The following is a 19,802-nucleotide window of genomic DNA, read 5'->3' as shown; positions in this document are numbered from 1 at the left end:
CCTCTCCCTTTTTCTTTCTAGCCTGCTCACAGACTATCCCCCTTTCCAAAACACTTTTTTTTCTTGTTAAACTGTGTACAGTGCTCTTCAGAAATAAATAGTGGTCTCTGTCCTAAAGAATGTCATCTAACATACCCTTCAAATGTGGCCTTGATAACGGGTACACACAGCTAGAGGGGGAGGAAAGACAAAGCCAGGATTATAGTTGAGTAGAGTCATACCAGAAATAAACTTGTTCCTCTGTGATTTGCATTGGGCACTGTGCCTCTGCCTTGTACACTGTTAATCTGTTTTATTTAACTTTTTCTTCTCCTCACTTTCCATTTTGTGAGCAGAAGGTCAATGTAAGAGCAAGAATAGGGAGCGTAGGAGTGGGAAGCTAGTGTACTCAGGGTTGGAGGAGGCATTTTGGGAAACGTTGCCAAACTGACATGAATGATGCTATCTGTTCCATGGTACTGAGAGACTTACAGTGACTTGTTTGTTATTTATCAGGGATAAAGAGGGGTAAAGTGTAAGTGAGAGAGGAAATCATTTGTTTAACTACTTCACTTACTATCCGGGACTAAGCAGGGAAAATTTTTCTGACAGTGGTGTGATCATTTGCAAATGTTTTCAGTCCACTTTAGAAAATAAATCAAGACTCTGTTCTTCCCCAGCCCCCACCACCCCCCCCCCCACCTTCCCTGACAGTCACAATCCCCCTGAAAATACTGTGAGAAATTAGATTTAATGGATCTGAAAACTTGGAAAATGAAAACACTTAATCAAAATGTAGGAGATCTAGGTTTTAATTATTTCTCTCCTAGTTCAAACCAGTGCTTGCAGTAGAGCCTTAAGGTTATATTGCTTTATTACAAGGGTGTGTGCTAATCAGTTATGTCTTCCTATGTGTTGGACCAGGAATGCTGTCCTGGAGCTAGAAAACCTGCCTTAACAGGCAGTCCATCAAAACTGATGTACTACGACAAAAAGCTTGGGTTTTGGCAAATCAATATTTATCAAACCAGTTTCACTGAAAAATCTTCAAGCAGCTTCATTGCTGATGGAGATTTAATGAAGCAGAGTGCCTATTGTGCATGTTAATCCTCATTGAATCAGGCTTAAAGAAATGACTGCAGGCAAGGAAGAAAAACTAACTAGGCCACATCATCCACACATAAAAGTCACAAAACAAATGCTTCCAAGGGCATGAATGTTTTACAAGGAAACCCTGAAAAGGCACAAAAAAATATCCAGAAAGATTCTGTTCTTTGAGATGAGCACTAGTCAGGTAACCTTTGTCTTGTGCATTGTCTATTTGGAGTCCAAGTAACTTCCTTGGAGATTTGCATAACCCTCATTTTCTTGCTCCTCAGATGTTAGTAGTTAAATGTAAACAGACTGCAAGGAGCACAGACAACATGCTGAAATACTGTTCATCAAAAGGTGGCCAGATCTACAGCCAATTTTCATCATTTGTAGACTCACAGATCCTGTGGCTGGACTGCAGTTAATACATCCTGCTTGTAACCATGGGCTGATTCAGCCATAAGTGTTGAGAGTCCACTGGCATATTTTCTGACCCAAATTCAGCATCAAGGAGAACATTCCCCTTCTGTACCTTCCTGTACTGAATAAACTTTGGAGCACCTGAAGGAAAAAAAAAAGGTGGGATATTTCTTTGCTTTGGTATCCTAGATGGTTTCTCTTCTTGTGTCAGGGGTCATGATGATTTGGGGTGTTTCATTCTGTCATGCTGGATACATCAATCAAGGTGGCAAAGCTTAGAGAAATTGGAAAAGGAAGGGCAGAGTATTTGGTTTGCAATATGTAGGGAATAAAGTAATCCTAGGGCTATTTTGTAAAGTGCTGGTTTTGGATTTGACACCATGCAATGGCTACTTGAGCCTGTAAGCACAGTTTCCACCACTTGTTTTTGTTCTGATTAAGATATAACTAATGACTAGATTCTGATATGCCTGAAAATACAACTGACAAAACCAACCAACCTAAGGACAAAATTGTCCAAAATCTTATGGCTTATCTGTTAATAAAGAGAGCATGTAGGACTCTAATGATTATAGATCATCAGCCAACATCTTGTTGGATGTTTGAGAGGCTTCATCAGCCTCAGCTGTGTAGAAATTTATGCTCCACTATCAACTATGATCTCTCTGGTTTCCTGCTGATGAGTTTGGCTCTCTGTTGAGTTGGGTACCTTGAGGGATGGGTGTGAGTTTTTTCTGGTCTGACACAGGGATGGCACTCTTGGAGAGCCTCAGGTCTGCACTAGAACTTACAACCCCTTCTTGGGATGCTCCTACCTCCCCTCTCCCACTCCTATTCCCCTCAGCTTTTAGCTCTAAACAGAAAAGCTGACACAGGTTCCAGCTGTCTGTATCTGCTGTGAGGCAGGAGAACAGAACAGCACTGAACTCTCAAAAGGAGCTTGGGTTGCAGACCCAGGGAGCTGCTGGATGCTTCATGAGGTGCAGTACTGACCCCTGGACCTCATCTGGCAAACAGACCTCAACTGTGTGGAACTTCTGCTCACTCAGGTGAGCATTACAGCTGCATTACAACTTTTTGTTTCTAAATTTGCATTCAGCAAGAATGTTCTGGCTCACTGTGAGTGTTTTATAAGCACTTTTATTTGGAACACTTGGACTGAGAATGCTTCTCTGTCTGTTAGCCTGCAGGCTTTCAGTTCTACTGAAGGCACCTTTGACATAATGGCACCAGGCTTTCAGAGAGGCCTAAGAGATACTTATTGCTATTGTTTTCCTTGCAATCACTCAGAGAAGCTATCCAAAAATGCAAGGCATTCACGTATGTAGTCAGAGATGTGATAGAAATGAAATACTCAATGTGGCTTGTAAATGTGTTTATCTAAGTGCAGCCTCTTCCTGTGTCAGAACAGATTTTTGCAAACAACAGGGCAATGATTCAGTTCCAGGGGAAGACTGACAAAATAAACCCCAGCTTCTACTGACCTGATGCAGTGCTGAACAGTGTCCTACCCTGGGAAAATATTTCCTGCTTCATTTTCATAAATATTTATATAATTCCTTCTGGGAAACATGTCTTCTTCAGAAAACTAAACATGCTGCTCCCTGACATAAATTTAACTGTTTGTTTACACATGAGAGATTATGGGCATGTACCCAGCCTCAGATTTTTGCATTCTTATCTCAGGCATTTTTGTCTTTTAGAGTTCTTTGCTCTCCTCCAAGAGATCACATCATGTCTTGAGCTATAGAGCTCATTTCTGGCTCTGGAATTTGAGCATCCCTGATGCTCTTTGGAGAGTTGGTATTTTGGGCTGCAGAAATAGGAACCAAATATAATGTTCTGCCTGGAATCACACTTCTGTGCTGCTTAGTTATACCCCTCCCATCCTGGTTTGAGGCTCCTTTCTTAAAAAAATAAAAATCATGTAAGCAATTAAACAGAGGCTTGCGAGGCTAATGAATGAAAGTATTTCTATTTAGAAACAGACCTGGACACATAGCTCTGAACTGAAATAGCACTGGTGTGCTGTGCAGTCTTTTGTGTTTGCTTTCTAAGTTTATAGTGTGGATTAGTGACAAAGTGGTGCACAAATTGCCCCAAGAGAATAGATATACTACACACCGTGACAAACTGAAAAAGGATGATTCTGCTCTCTTTAACACTTCTTAAGAGAACAGAGAAGTGGCTGACATTGCAACATAAACTGACAGAACTTGTACAAAGCCTTGGATTAGGGCAAAGCTGAGCTTTGCTTTCCAGCATGCTCTGAAGCCCCTCAATGAAGTGATAAACTGTGTGGAGTGCTCTGGGAAAAGCAATGTGATGGGGCAGACACAGTCACAGGAGATGGCAGATGTCAGGCTTGTGTCCAGGAGAAAACCCTAAAATGACTAAGTGGTACATAGGTGATGTGCTGATCTGTGGATTTTATATGAAACCTGTTTATCCTGCAGAGCAACAACAAAACTTCAAAGCTCAAGCTCTACCAGTCCTACTTGATCTTACTCTCCTGGTCCTAGAATTCAGATGATGTGTCCTGCATTACCCATGTTATAGGTTAACCTTATAGGTTCTTATTATACAGATAATCTGGATTTATAATTGTTTAATTTCTCTTTTTTCCTTCCTTTTCAATTCAAACTCTGCTGCATACCTTCTGAAGAGAGCTAAAGCCAAATAGCTTTTAGCTCTTCTTTTGGCAGTTTGACGAATGAACTCCAACAAACCAGGGGGCAGCTACCTGCCCAGCAAGATCCAGCTAAAAGGGAGGGCAAGGATGTGAGGAACACGAGAGAGCAGGAAAACAGAGAAAGCTTGAAAACCTCCCTCCAAGCCCAGAGGCTCCTGGCCTTGGTCATTGCCTGAACTCTGCTTCCAAATGGGTCTCAAGACATCTGTCCTGCCCAGTGAATTCTATCTCATGGCCTAAGATGTTCCCTGCTGTTTGGGGACGCACAGTGTTGTGCAATGTGTTGTAACATTGGTTTCATGTCTGTGTGGGTGTCTTTCTGGCAAGAAAAAGAAAGTTTTGAGCCTCATTCTCCCATCTTCCTAGTTATTGTCTGCCAGACTGTTTGCTAGTATAAAGGAGGCAGGGTGATGGTGGTGGCTTATTTTCCACTTGAGAGCATAACAAAACTACAGGGAAAATACTCCTTCACTCAGTTCATACTCAGAAAGCCCTTTGTTTTGTTGTGGGTTTATTCTGGGGTTTTTTGTTAGTTTTTTTTTTTTTAACCTGCTAATGAATTAAGTCTTTTACAAGTTCAAGTTTTGTGTCATGAAGATTTTAAAATGATAAGGTTTTCCTGCTCAGTGATGGTTAGTGCTAGTACCTCTGGGGATTTTGACATGTGATTTGGAAACTGGAAGGCTGGATTCCACTCCCCAGTTCAAACTGGAAGGCTGGATTCCACTCCCCAGTTCAAACTGGAAGGCTGGATTCCACTCCCCAGTTCAGACTGGAAGGCTGGATTCCACTCCCCAGTTCAGACTGGAAGGCTGGATTCCACTCCCCAGTTCAAACTGGAAGGCTGGATTCCACTCCCCAGTTCAGACTGGAAGGCTGGATTCCACTCCCCAATTCATATACACGCCTCTGAATTGTGGATACTTGCTTAGGTGTACAATGTGATGTCATTATGGCTGGGTTTTAGTTTAATAGTGCTTTAACATATAAAGTACAGTACTAGCACAGACTGGATAAAAGGACTGCTGTGACCTCTACCAATCCAGAGTAATTCACATCGAATAACTGCCGAGCCACCTCTGGCAAGGAAAAAAATGAGCTACAGGGCTTATAAAAATATTTCTGAGTAGTAATGATTTTGTCATTGATGGAAACTGTTGAGAACCACAGAGCTTTCTGCATTTTTCCCTGAGGCAGGATTCTCCTAGACTTCACATTTTTGTTTGCCTCATCCCCACATGGGAAGTGATGCCTACCTGGATGTTCTGCTTTTTAATCTACCTGCTCTCTGGCTGCAGCAATATGAGTACAGATATAGAAGAAAGATTCATAAATCAACCCAGTAATTCTCATCACCAAAAACTGGGGCATGGTTTTGTTTAATGTATGGAATTTTATGACAGCATTCAAAAGAATTTATGAGTTTACAAGTAAGATTAAATCAGTTCCAAAGACAGTGTCGGACCGTGTCCAACAGTATCAGTAAAACATTGTGTAGCACTGTCATTTCTCCAAGTGTTTTGGAGATTCCAGCTTTATTCTTATGGGTTTCAAGGTCACTTTCAGCCTAAGGGACAGGAAATTGCCACAATCTACTAAGTGCTTGCAATTTGGTCAGGGCAGCATGAATTGGGAGCAAAGAGTAGATCCTGGCAGGTTCTTGTGCTGTTCTGTGGTAAAGAGGTCTTACTCCTCGGGCAGTTAAAAGCATCCTTAAGTTCTTACCAGGACTAGTTAAGAATAAACCTGAATTCATGAGCAGTTGGGTTAATGGTAAGAGATTACTTCTCATTAACTGGTCCTTGGCTTTATAGCACAGAAGAGGTTTGCCATGCAAAGCATCCACAGTGCTGCATCACAGATCAGTTGCTCTCTTTGCAAAGACCAACAACTTAATCAAAAGCACAAAGGCTGTGCAAAGAGCAGGGAGAGCATGAATGTACAGCCCATCACAAAGTGATTGCTCTTCTCCTTCTTCACCTCTTTTCTGCTGCAGTATATCCCTTGGCAATGAAAACGGCTTCACTCAGAGAAGGAGGCTGTTTGGCTGATATCAGAGGTGATTCCAGCTTCATGCTGTTGACACGGCCCATTTACTGTTGAATCTGTGCTTACACTCCAGCCATGCTGTTGCATCCACATTCCTGGGCTTGGATTTGTGCCCTTCCTGCCCACAGGCAGTGTGTGCACATGGTGGCTTGGCTGCCCACCCTTGTACCCGTGCAGCAGGATGGCACAGCGCCTGCTCACAGAGGTGGGAAGCCAATTTCACAAGGGTACAGATGAGCACTGGAAATAGAAATGGACTTGCATTCTGCTCAAGGCTGCCTCTGCCAGTTCCCCAGCTGGAACTGGCTAATTTTCAATTGTAACTTTAAAAAAAATTTTTTTTCTAGGCTTAATAAATCTGAAAGTGAATTACTGCCAATTAGCACTAGGAAGATATTCACGTGTTTTACTTTAAGAGGAATTTGTGGTGAGGAATGAGTCAGTAACTGAATGTTTAGTGACAGCTTCCCCGTATGTGATGAGTGTACCTGCTGTCATGCTCTGCCTACAGACAGGCACATGTCCAGTGAGTGCTGCTCCATGGGGGGCTGGGCAGGCAATGGAGTCAGAAACTGAATGCTGAGCTGCCTTTTTCCAGGAAACAGAAAGCAAGAGATGAGATTTGTTGACTAGAGCCACTGAACATCAGGGCAAATATTATGGCTTTATACCTCCGAAGATTTGCATCAATCAGCACTTAATAAATAGTAAATAACAGGGGCCCACAATAATAGAACAAGGAAATAAGGGAATTATTGATCTTAAAAAGAAAGCAGGGATGAGGCAGAGAGAAGTTATGATTTATCTGTTTTTCTAATTACATGAGATTAGAACCAGACTAGAAACATCTGCTGCTTTGATTTTGCTGCTCCTGGGATTGCTCAGTCCTTTCTTCCTAAGTGGAAGATTTCAAGTGAACAGGATCTGGCCTGAAGAAGTCCATCAAGCTGTATTCATGACTTGGGTTTTCTGTTTGTGCTGATTTAAAGATTTGGCCAATTTGATTTTCTTTGGATTAGATAAGCTCAATGGAGCTCTCCAAAGGAATGTGTCATTGGTTTTCTGTTCGTAGTTTTTTATGTGATGCAATTCAATAAAACTTCCATGTAGGCAGTCATTAATTGTCAAAACCAAAAATACCCCTAAACTCCTGTCTGCAATTATCCATGCTGTGCTATATTCGGGACACGTAATGGTTTCTATCATTAAGGAGGCCTCCTTGTAATTCCCCATCATGGATAAAACATAGCCACAAAAATGATGCATATGCACAAAATATAAAGTGAAATTATGGGTTTCTATACTGAAATGGAACTAGCGATGATGCATATGCCAGACACGAATGACACACAGAACAGAACTGTTGGTAAACAGGGGGAAAACTATAAATATGCTTAAGATGAGACATCACACATTGTTTCAAATGACAAACTTTGTACTAAAAGAAAGAAAAAGATCGCAAATCTAGACAGACAGCTCTGTTAAAAGTTATATAGCTGCATGATTCATTCCCCAAAGAAATCAATGTCAGGATGACATTTTTCTTCAGGCAATACTGGCAACTGCTCGTAATTTGGGTAAACTTTCTCTGCCCTCTAAAAACAAACCATCAAACCAAAAGGTAACCACTGAAACAGCTACCACTCAACCAAAAAAAAAAGTGTTTTGAACTGAGCACAACATAGAACTGCATGAGTCAATCTACCGTAAACTTTCAGCAAATAGGATGTGTCACCAAGATCAACTTCGCTGTTTCCAATGAGCATAGGCTTTACAGCAGGCTTTTTAGAAACAGACTTTGCTCCAAATAGTAATTCCCTGCTTTCAATAAACCCTGACTGGGTGCAACCAGTTATTTCTCCTGATACACACAGCCAAAATAACTGACACGTAAACAGAAGCCTATGGAGCTAGATTAATTACAGGGATTATGTATAGTATTCAGAGCACTTAAACCAGAAGGGATCATTACGGTGATACAGGCTGGCTTCCTACTGTTGTGGTGGGGGTGATGTGAGAGGCAGAGAACGCCTTGATACTGTGTAAGCACTGCCTAGCTGTGACTAAAGCATCCCTGTCTTATCAATGTTGTTTCCAGCACAAATCCAAAACATAACCTCATATCGGCTACTGTGAAGAAAATTTCCTCTGTCTCAGTCAAAACCAGCACACCTATTATTGTGGCTCACCCCAGCCAGCAACTAAGCCTCAGGCAGCTCCTAACTCACTCTCCCACCAGCAGGAGTGGGGAGAGAAGCAGCAGAGTAAAAGCCAGAACACTCGTGGGTTGAGATAAAGACAGTTTAATAAAGAAAGCAAAAGCTTTGTACAAAAGTGAAGCAAAACAAGGATCAATTCACTGCTTCCTGTGGGCAGGCAGGTGTTCAGCCTTCTCCAGGAGAGCAGGGCTCCATCATGTGCAATGGTGACTTGGGACAACAAACACCATCACTCAGATGTCCCCCTCTACCTGCTTCCCTGCAGCTTTGTATCCTGAGCATGATGTCATGTGGTTTGGAACATCCCTTAGGCCAGTCTGGGTCACCCATGCTGGCTGTGTCTCCTTCCAGCCTCCCAGGCACCCTCAATTTCCTCTCCACTGTGGCCATATGAAAAGCAGAAAAGGCCCTGGCTCTGTGAAAGCCCTGCTCAGCAACAACAAGAAACATCTCAATATTATCAACTTTGTGTTCAACACTAATCCAAAGCATGGCCCCACAGCAGCCACTGTGAAGAAAATTATCTCAACCCCAGCCAAAACCAGCATGTGTATGTAACATAAGACTGGGAATTTCACATAATGATTCCTGCTCAGAGATGCTGGTGGTGATTGGAAGATGTGTCATCCCTATATTACTACTTCAAGTGAGTGAAAATACAAGTACCCTGTTCTTAATGCCTAGTTACCTTGTTTTGTAACCTGCTGGGTCTTCTGAAACACATATTTCATAAAGTGTATTTAATATATTCACCTGTTTAAATAAACAGTTGTATTTGAAGAATGTATAACTTTCTATCTTAGGCCCAAATGCCAACTGGTTCTGCATCCTTTTTCCTAGAAACTGATTTATCTCATGACGTATTACAGTTAGAGAGCAGCTTTCCTCCTGAAGTGTAACACTTACCAGTGAAGTTTTCCAGCCTACAGCCTACAGCAGTGCTTGGTCTGTTTCCATTAGATAACAGTCCCAAGGCCCACTGCCTTAACTTTCTGCAGCATGTAGTGTTCTTGACAACTCCTTGACAGCTATTTAAGTTAGAGCCATGTCTTACCTCTGTCTTTCATTTAGACAGGTGGCTGAGATGTTGTTTTATCAACATAGGGAACATAATATAGAGATGTTTTCATTATTACTGAGCAGGGCTTACACAGAGCCAAGGTTTTTTCTGCTTTTCATATGGCCACGGTGGCGAGGAAACTGGGGGTGCCTTGCTTTCCCAGTGACCTTGGTTGTTCTCACATGGTGCTCCATTTTGTCTCTATTGGGAAAAAAAAAGGGAGTCTCAAACTGGGACAGAGTTAAGATATTTGCAAATACCTTTATCTGAGGTTAAAACCTCAACATTTTGCCTAAGTAACCTTTTAGATGACACAGACAATTTGCTTGATAAAAGGAAGAGTCATCCCCCATTATGCAGGGGAAGACAATTTGGTTTGCAGATCAACCAGTGCAGTGGTTACAGAGACAGCTAAGATGATCCTGTGAGTCAGTCTACATCCAGCAAAGCTAAGAAGTTTTGGCACAATGCCAGAGTATTGTTTATGCAGTTGTTCCCAAGAACAGTTCAGCTCCAGAAGTTGTGACTGTATTTTTCCTTTGGCTATATCTCATAACTCCAGAGTGGAGAGTTGATTCTGTTAGATTTCCACAAATCATTTGTTTTTGTCCTGTATGTGGGAGAAAGAAATTTCACTATGAATGAGAATAAGACAGCCAGGTAGCTTTTTCAGACACACCTTGTTATACCTGATAGGTGTCTAACAAGGGTTGGGAAGGATGCATGATGCAAATGGAAAAGACATGAGAGCAACCAAGAATATCCCTTTTTTTTTTTAATTTTTTTTTTTTGTGGAAAGAAGAAATAGGGTAAAGAGAAAAAAAGGAAGCTACAGAACTGGAATGAGATTCTCCAGCACATCTTTCAATGCAAATGAATGAAAAACTCAACTTCCCCGAGTTTTGTACCAAATCCTTTGTGAATATAGAATGGAAAAAGGAGTGTTTAAATATGAAGAGCCCAATTCACCTCTTCACCAGGTTCATTTCAATGGAATGATGTAAATTCACAATGGAAACAGGGATATGTAGAAGAACATAAGAATGGACAAATCAAAGGTCCTTCCATTAAAAGTGACTGGTTTTCACTTGCTTTGGAAAGTAGAAGAAATGCAGGGTGAAATCACATGACACATAATATGATAAAGATAGTGAGACATGCAGAAAGGTGCCACTGAAGACAATTTTGTGCTTTTGTCCAACAGTACAATTTTTGTCCATAACAGCTTTTGTTTTGACATGGCTTAGCAGTCTGTATTGTTTTCTTCAGAAGTTTCAGATGTTTCCAAAAAAGAGAAAAAGCAAAGAAGGGTTGTTACACTTAATGCAGATGAACAGCTTATCTATTGTCAACATCCCCATGAGGAAGCAAGGTATAGTTCATTTCACCTCCACGGGAGCAAGGCCACAGATTGGATTATTCAGTCAATCATGCTGGAGGGCAGTAAAATGGGCCAACTTTCTCAGTATTTAGTCAAGTTCACAGAATTTTTCTAATTTAACTTGGGGGTTTTTTTGTAAGACAAAAAATCCAATAAACCATAAAACAGCCTAAATGTCAGATCTCAGGTAAAAAATACTTCTGAATGTTAGAAGACCAGAAATTTGGTACTGTTTCTTCAATTAAAAGGTTTATTCTTTAAAGTCATAGATGTGTTTGCTGACCATCAGGGCTTTTTAGCTCTGATGGAAAATTCCTGACTACCTAACTACAAATACTACAGTTGGTATCTGCCAGAGACTGTGACAAATGCTACCAGTAATTCAAAGAGTCATCCAAAATCAATTGTTGATATGACCTTATGGATACAAACTTTACAAATTATTAGCTTCTAAGCAATTTCACAAAGCTGGGCTGTGCCTTCCCTTAGCTTCCTGAGAAACTCTGCTATCATCTGCATCAGAGGCTGAAATTGCATGCTCTTGATAGTCACTTGGGAATTATTAGCATAACCTCTGTTTTTCTGTCCTTTATTTTTATAATGCTCACTGACTGGAAAAATGAATAAACATGTAACTGTAAACGGCCCTTCGGAAAATCCAGAACTTTCACAGAACAGTCATGTGGACGATCACTTGTTCCCCATGTCTCAGCTTTGTGGTGGTCTGGGAGGCAAAAAAGACCTTCCTCTGGTAACCCCCAAAGATAAATAAGTTAGAAAAATAGTTGTGCTTGCGTATTATTTTCCTGACATCAAAGTGTCTTGAGAGAGACATGAGCTATTATGTGACATTATTCTTTTGTTCTTCCTGTAATAGTTGTGGCAGATACTCAACATTTATTTTGCACATTTAAAATTCACATTCATTTAGGAAGACCAGACAAGAAACCTGCTGAGGATTCCTCTCACCCAGTTGACAGTGATAGCACTTTTATTGGGACAGTCTGGACCAGCAACTTGCAGCTCATATGTGGGTATGGAGGAAAGGAGGAAATTTTTCTCCACCCTGTGGTAGGCTGTACCTTGCATTGCTTTAATCATCAGGGTGGCAGTTGTTCTACCTGCACACCTGGGAGCCCTGACCCATTATACCATAAAATGTTCTTGTTACTTCATCCTGAGAAGTTGTAACATCTTTGGTGCTTCAGCAGGGCTTTGACATGTGGTTGAGGAGTGTACACACATGTATGTGGCAGGACAAAAAGGAGAAGCTCTTAGTGTAAAAAGAAATATATAACTTTTTTCTTGCAAAATTGTTTTTGCAGAGATGTTGCTGCCTCTCCCTGTCAGAGCTCAGGGAAGCTGTGGCAGCCTGCCAGCACCACAAGCCGATGCTGGTGTAGCTCCACTGCAGCCAGCACAGCAGAAGAGGTTACAGAGATGCTGGAGCAGCTCTCTGGGGAATGGGGGCTGGGAAAGGCTCCTCCCTTTGCCCCACTTTAGGAGCCCTCTCCACCCCGTTTTCAATCAGTTCTCTCCACTGGAAATAAGATGTGTGTGGCTGGCAGCTGAGTGTATAAATGATTGCTCATAGAGCTGGTTTATGTGCAGCTATCACAAGCAGTCAGAATCAATGTCCCACTGATGATGAGAGGTGGTTTCATGTGAACAGAGTGGACTTTTTTAAACTAAATAAATTAGCAATATACACTTGAAACTCACAATTTTAGGTGTAAAATCAAGTCCTCTGAAGTTGAGAATTGCCAGATATTTGCCTACCTGGCCAATCCAAATTCAGCCAGTTTGTTTTATGCCCTGCTACAATCTTCAGTTGCCTTTTTCATGGCTCTTTCCTCCCTTGGGTCCTGATTCACATGAAGTCAGATCTGGTTACAAAATCAACACTTTGAAATAAGGAAGTACCAAACCTGGGGTTTCCCAAGAACCCTTCATTCTGCAATGTTGCATGCCTGCCATTCCCCATTTAGTCATGCCCAGACTGAAGACAAAGTGTAATAGTGTATAACAACTCCCACTGAATCCAGTAACCTGAAAGGATCAATGACGTGCATGGACTGTGATTACCAACACAGCATTGCTGCACTTAATGGATCAGTCATCCATTCATATGTACCTGTCACTTTTGCAGAACCTAAACCAGAGGCAAGTATAAGCTGCAAGGTATGGGAAGGAGAAAAGCAAATAATAGGTGGGCTGTAAGCAGAAATTGAGCTTTTGTACTGAACAGTAGAGCAGAATTGTAGGAAAATTGGCAGATAGGAAGATAACCCATCCAGTCTCCAAATCAAATTATGAAGAAGCTGTAAAAAACAGCTTCAGCCATAAAGAAGACTAAGTATTATAGACACTTCTTTCTTTTTATTTTTAGTTTTAGTTTTTAGTTTTGGACCAGGTTTCTGAGCTGAGGCTTAGCAAACCTACTCCTTGATTTTCAATTTCATAGAAATTCAATGTTGGAAGTGACCTTAAAGATCATCTAGTCCAACTGTGAACCCAGCACTGTCACTGTAAGCCCTAAACCCTAAATCACATCACCCAGCGCCAGATTCAGACACCTCTAAAACACCTCCAGGATGTCATTTGTCACTGGCTTGCTGCCTGACACAAGCAGACCCACACTTTAGTGTTTTGCTTAGTTACCAAGTAGGCATTTATGGCAAATTGTCTCTTTCCTATGACTTTTTCTTCATGTAGAAATCTACCTCTGAGGCCAATTTAATGACAGCAATATATTATGATTTTCAGCCCTAAATAATTTTCCTTTTTCACAAAGAATCTCTTTCTGATGTTTTGCATATTGTAGGTGAACAGATACACTTGAACTGTTAAGACAAGTATCATTCCACAAAATGTGAGCTCTTAAGAGAGCCCTTCCCAGATGGCTTTTCTTCACTGTAACATACTGACTAAATATGACAAAGTTTTCTGTATCAGCAGAGCTTTGCTGGGTCTGACTGTGGTTACCATTTCTCAGTAAAAGCTTTTTGATGCAAGTGCCCAAAGGCATGTGAGTTCCAGTTGTTTGTAACTATAAACTAATGGTTAAAAGTGACTTGAGTTGCAAAAGATTTTACTGTAAAACATTTTTTTGTCTGAAGCAGCATGGCACTTGACAAAGTTTTCAGGCCAAAGAACTATTTTGATAGTTCTTTGATATTTTCAATTTTAAAGAAATAGCTTAGTACCTCCGTGGGGAAAATTGTTAGGAAGGTTGGTTTGGTTTGGTTTTCTGGATGTTGACTTGGTTTTTTTGTTTTTGTTCACCAGATTATCCTCACCTGCTTTACTTATTTCAGCAAAATAAGTGCACCACTCTGTTGTTTTGGGAATACATCTACTCCTGGGACTTGGTGAAGAGTGTGTGAAAAAGATGTGACTTTACCCACATTCTTCCCTTATCCTTCAAAGCAACTCTTACAAATTGTGTCTTCAATCCCTTCAGCAGGTATGTGTGGCCCGAGATGAAAGAATAGAGAAGGAATTCTGGATTAGAGATCTAGCCTCAGAAGAAGAATCAGTTATCTATAGAAACATTATTCCGTTTCTCTCCATCACACAGTAATCTTCCTTCAATTACTGTAATATACACTAATTTTTCCTACTGTATCTATGCAAAATAGATATCATGAGCAGGTAGAAGGAAGATGCATAAGGGTCTCTGCATTATCAAACCTTTAGAAGGTAGGACACAAACCTCTTTAAACAGCTTGAGTTTCTTACAGTTAACTTGAACAAGAGCAGAGGTAAAAAGCGCACTTGAAATTCATTACGTGTTTGGGATGTCACTATTTTCAGAATTAAGATTATAATCTTAGTCCTTTCCTCTGTGTGCTTTCTTCTATGACCTTTCTTCTACACAAATGTGGCTTTTTTTTTTAATGAGTGTAAGGCATATTTATGGTGTCTATTTATTTAATTTGTTTATTACTTTTTTTAACAACTGTTAATTACTCTGATCCCTGTGCTTGCTTATTAACAATGTAAACAAAGCTCTGGAACTCAACAGAATTCCTCAGATGCTTAAACCCAAGTATTTTGCATTCATTTAGAATCGAGTTCTTTGTCATTTTCTTTGTATCTTGCTCTAATACAGCAATTTTTGACACTTGAACTCAGCTTCCTTCACCAGAAAATTTGTGTGAGTATATTTGTGCTGTGATCATGTTTTTATTGCAATGATAAATCCCCAAAGGAGGAGTTTGTAATGGAATCACTGACTAATTTTTAATGACTATGGAACCGGAAGGCTGGGCAATACTTAAAAAACACAGGGGCATATTTTAAAATTAGACCTACCATTCTTACCTTTATAAGGCCTAGAGGAAATTAAAAGAAACCTTCAATCTGGAGGCAAAGCCAGCAACACTGACTGTATTGCAGTGGGCACAAACTCAGTCCAAGACTTTAGATATTCTCAGTTTTCCTAAGCTCTTACCACCTACCTAGTAGTAGTATCAGACAGCCAGGGGAATCCTGGAAATAAAACAAAGTGGCACAGGAAGTGGCCTCATGATTCAGAAAATGACATTCTTTACCCTGAGTCACTCATGCCCTGCTGGGGTGCTCTCCTGCAAGGTGAATCCCAGCACTGAGGCTCTGAGTCCTGACCACTCCAGGCTGTAAAATATTGGATGACACTTGTCACAAGAATAGCAGCCTTTATCCTGGCTTTGGGCTGTATTACAGGCTGGGTAATTACCTTAAAATTCTGGTTACTTTAATTGCCTATGTTTTTTTCTTCTGTACTTCCTTCCCTTTGTTCTGTGCCAAATTGCTGGCATTGCCAATAACAGTTGCTGTGTTTCTAGGGGTGTCTGGCTTTGCTTAATGCTCAAGGGGTCCTGGCTGGATTTTATTAATTGCTGAATTGCTGCTTCAGTCATGCCTTTTTAGCTTGTGACACCATTGAAACAAAAGCAGAGCTGCCTTTTGTATTTGGAAAGTGCCCAGACTACTGGAGTTCATATGCAAGAAAGGGTACTGCTAGGCTGAGGAAGACTGGAAATTTGTGCTATGCCAGTAAACAATCTTGACATAGCATCACAGACACCAAAAAGCATAAATTACAACAGGCAGATGACAGCATTCCCACAGAAGACATAATGGACTTAAGTAGTTCTTATATTTTATTTCTAGTGCATATCTTAACACTAAGATGAAATTGTCAGTCACACATATCTACATCAGGAACACAGCACAAAGTCATAAGGAATGAGCAATTGCTCTACTTCTGCAGGTTATTTTTAAAATAAGAAAGCTCTTTATTACAGTTATGGAATAATAAGCATTGCAATTAATGTTAAAGACCAACGTTTGCTAGGTAAAAGAAGTGCAAATATATTTAATGCTCCTAAACATCAGTTGAATTGTTATCTAGAATGCCAGTTATTATAACTGATTTGATTTAATTCAGTGGAAACTACTTGATCAAATGCAAACATTACAATGAGTCTGAAGTTCAGAAAGCACACACCAAATATCTGGGTTCAGTAGGTTTGTATGGTGGCTTATAATAGAACTGCTGATAGAATTTAAGCCATTGCTCTGCTATCACATGCCTCTGTAATTCCAAATCAGCGTGCTTCATGTTATCTGCCACCTCAGCTGCTTTCTTTGCATTCATCACGACATGAGAAATGCTGGTTCCCTGGTAATTTTAGTAATTCTGATGTCTGCAAGTGGATGCTTTGGCATTTGGTCTTCTAGTCAAAGAATATAGCAGCAAACACTGTTTTAGTGATCTGTAAGAAACCTGATCTCAGTAAGTCCTGGGTGTTTCTTGACTTGGTTCTGTTGATTTCAAAGAGCTGAGAGTACACAATGACTCACAAGACACGTCAGCACCTGGCAAAATCATGTCCTAATATATCTGTGTGGTGCTTGGTGGTTTCAGTTGGCAAAGAGTCATGCAGATATTGCCTTTCATTGTATTATACATTCCCACCTAAGTGGTTTTGAAAGCCTTGAAGTTGTCTTTGAGAACCAGATTCACATGTTTGTGAAGCATGAATGTAAAAGTCCTTCAAGGTACCACATTTCTTGATTTTCATAATGAAAACATGCTAGCTGTAAATTTCATAAAATTGTGGTGAAGGAAAATAAGCAGTGTTATTAAGATTGATTATTAAGGTTCAAAAGCTCTCTGAGTCTTAATGGACTTTTTAATAGACATGTTGAGAGTTAGGGGTCTATTTCTAAACTGTAAGAACAATGCACTTCATGCAGAAAATAAAATAAACACAGTGGATGCTGCCATAATCATCAATTATTTCAATCAGTTGTTTAGGAAGTGGCCAGCCTGCCTTTAGCTTTTGCCAAAACTTTCACTAAAGTCCACTGAGTGCTTGAACACTTAGCATATCCTTTTGCTTTATTTCCTTGGTTATTTTTGAATAGTGCTTGTACCTATGCACTTCTACATGTCCTTTTAACACCTTAATCTGAACTGGTTTTATGGAGTCCTTTAGCAACTACAGAACACCTGTTATTTTGCTTGTTTTGCGCAATTACAAAGGAAGCAGATGAAAGATTTTAATACCAGAACTTAAAAAAAGTCTTAATGTCTTAAGAAAAGCCAAATTTTAAATTGAAACCTGAGTTTCAGGTATATTTCAGGTATATCTTTTCTAGAGATTGCAGAGCTGATTTCAGTTATCCTTTTCTAGCTGACTTTAAACTCAAATCTATATATCTCTACATTATGCATGATGGTTCTTTTAACTTGAGATATTGATCTGCCAGAGAGGTTAATCTAAACTTCAACTAACACAACTTTTCAGTTATTAACAGGATTCAAGCTGCCTCCTCTTCTTTGGTGTTAGTCTTGTACTGGCTGTCCAAAACTTCTCTCTTGCACAAAAAAGGCCTCTCAATTTATACAGGAGCATTTCAGACCCACAGTTCAGCTGTTCAAAATCCAAGAGCAAGGGCTGTCCAAAGAAGGGCAACATGTTCAGAGAAGGGCAATGGAACTGGTGAAGGGTCTGGAGCAGAAATCTGAGAAGGAGTGACTGAAGGAGCTGGGGCTGTTTAGCCTGGAGAAAAGGAGGCTCAGGGGTTGTTCTCCACAACCCTCTAAAAGAAGGCTGTAGCCAGGTGGGCTTTGATACCTACTCCAAAGCAATAAGAGACAGGACAAGAGAAAATGGCCTTGAGTGGCACTCAGGAAGGTTTACATTAGATACTAGGGAAAATTTCTTCACTGAAAGGGTGGTCAGGCATTTGAATGGACTGCCCCAGGGAGTGGTGAAATCACCGTCCCTGGAGGTGTTCAGAAGGGGTGTGGATGTGGCACTTGGACACAGGGCTTAGCAATGGACACAGTGGGGTTGGGTTAACAGCTGGGCCCCATGATTTTAGAGGGCATTTCCAACTTTAACAATCCTGTGGTTCTGTTGCAGCCCCAAAGGACCTCACAACACAAACAAGTGACTTCAGTCCAAACTAAGAAGTTTAGGTGCACTTCACAGTGTGGCCACCTCTATCAGCATGGGGCTAAATTGAGCTTAGATAACAGAACACCAAAGTTGCTCTCTCATATTCTTCAAAGCATTACAGAATGTCAGTCAGAGTTACATCCTTCCATGCTTTCCAGAAGACCTCAGCTCATTTTCTGTATTCATTTGTGCAGGATAAAAATTCAGTGTTTTCCAAAAGCAACGTCCAAGTGAGGAAGGGACACAGGAAGATATGTATGCCAGGGCCTCTTCTACAGGTTCCATATTAAACAGTTGCTAAATGAAAAGGTTGTTTGCTGTGCTATAAAATAAAGTCATCTTTCTGCAGACCTACAGCCCACCGGAACAAGGGGACAGGATGGAGTGTGCCTTTTCCAGTATTCCCCACCCACTGACCCAGAGCATGAAACCCACAGAGTTCTTGGAACTGCAAACAGTGTTTGAATTCAGACTAAAACTGGAAAACAGAAACTGGCCTTTTTTTTTCTTTTTTTTTTTTTGAGTCACATCAGTCAATGCTATTTACAAAATCGGTTTATGGAGACCACAGGTGGACACTCTGACTCATTACACATGAACACTAAATATATCCAAGACAATCTTGGAAAATCCCATAAAGAAAGAGGGAATAGCCGTCTGATTTTTATATTTGTAACACTGGGGTTTGGATGCCAGTAATGGAAATTACATTGTTTTCACAAAAAGCAGGTGAGGGACAGTAAGGGACTGAATGATTGCCAGGATGCATGTGGCTGGAAGGAGAAGGCAGCTCGGAGCTGGACACGGAGGTAGGTTTGTCACGCTGCCGTAGGTTGCTGTTTGCACTTGTGGCAGGCTGTGGTGAGGTTAGCAATGCATTCCACAATTGTTGGGAGTTAAGAAAATGTTATGTCCCTTAGCCAGGGCGAAAAGCACACCTGCCCAGGAAGCCAGCATAAAATTCAGTACTGTCTCAGCCCTACTTCATTGCTACATGGAGAATTTGAATAGTACTTTCAGCCTCATATCCTGCCACACATTTTAGTCTCTCTGATCTTGAAAACCAGGCAGCTCCAGGGTCTGTAATATATACAGGAAAGCAGATAATGGATCCCTTTATATTTGTCATCACTGAATTCTGTTTTGATGGATGTTCCAGTGCCAAGGAACATTCCCTTATTCTCCCTGCTGAAGGAGAGCTATTGCTGGACTCCCTGGAGTCCCTTGCTTAGCCCTGGGAAATGTAAGTGTGAAACTGAAATAAGCCATATCAGTTCTAGCATAAAGCTTGTTTTATATGTAAACTGAGAAACAACAGACTCTGTTAAGAGGAAGTAAATGAGCAAGGAGTTAGTGATTTCAATCTTAACTCTTTCCTGAATGACCAGTAAAGTGAATAAACTTGATGCCAAAATGCATATTTTTACTTGTAGGTCAACCCAAACACATATGC

General features: G+C 40.7%; 1 protein-coding gene across 23 annotated transcripts in view; it reads left to right on the top strand.

The window, feature by feature from the left end:
• TNFRSF11B (TNF receptor superfamily member 11b) overlaps positions 1 to 19,802 on the top strand; it is a 93,546-nt gene that overhangs the window by 33,068 nt on the left and 40,676 nt on the right. For 8 of the 23 annotated variants that reach the window (XR_009489155.1, XM_059865858.1, XM_059865863.1 and 5 more), the window contains 2 exons: positions 14,181 to 14,358; positions 19,079 to 19,158. The exons of 3 other annotated variants lie outside the window; for them this stretch is intronic. The gene's annotated coding sequence lies outside the window, so the exon portion shown is untranslated. 12 more of the 23 variants (XR_009489158.1, XM_059865780.1, XM_059865763.1 and 9 more) reach the window with 8 other exon arrangements.

The sequence above is a fragment of the Haemorhous mexicanus genome, chromosome 1, assembly GCF_027477595.1.
Source record: "Haemorhous mexicanus isolate bHaeMex1 chromosome 1, bHaeMex1.pri, whole genome shotgun sequence".
NCBI classification, from domain to species: domain Eukaryota; kingdom Metazoa; phylum Chordata; class Aves; order Passeriformes; family Fringillidae; genus Haemorhous; species Haemorhous mexicanus.
The sequence above is the reverse complement of the archived record's forward strand: the minus strand, read 5'-3'. Positions and strand labels throughout refer to the sequence as shown.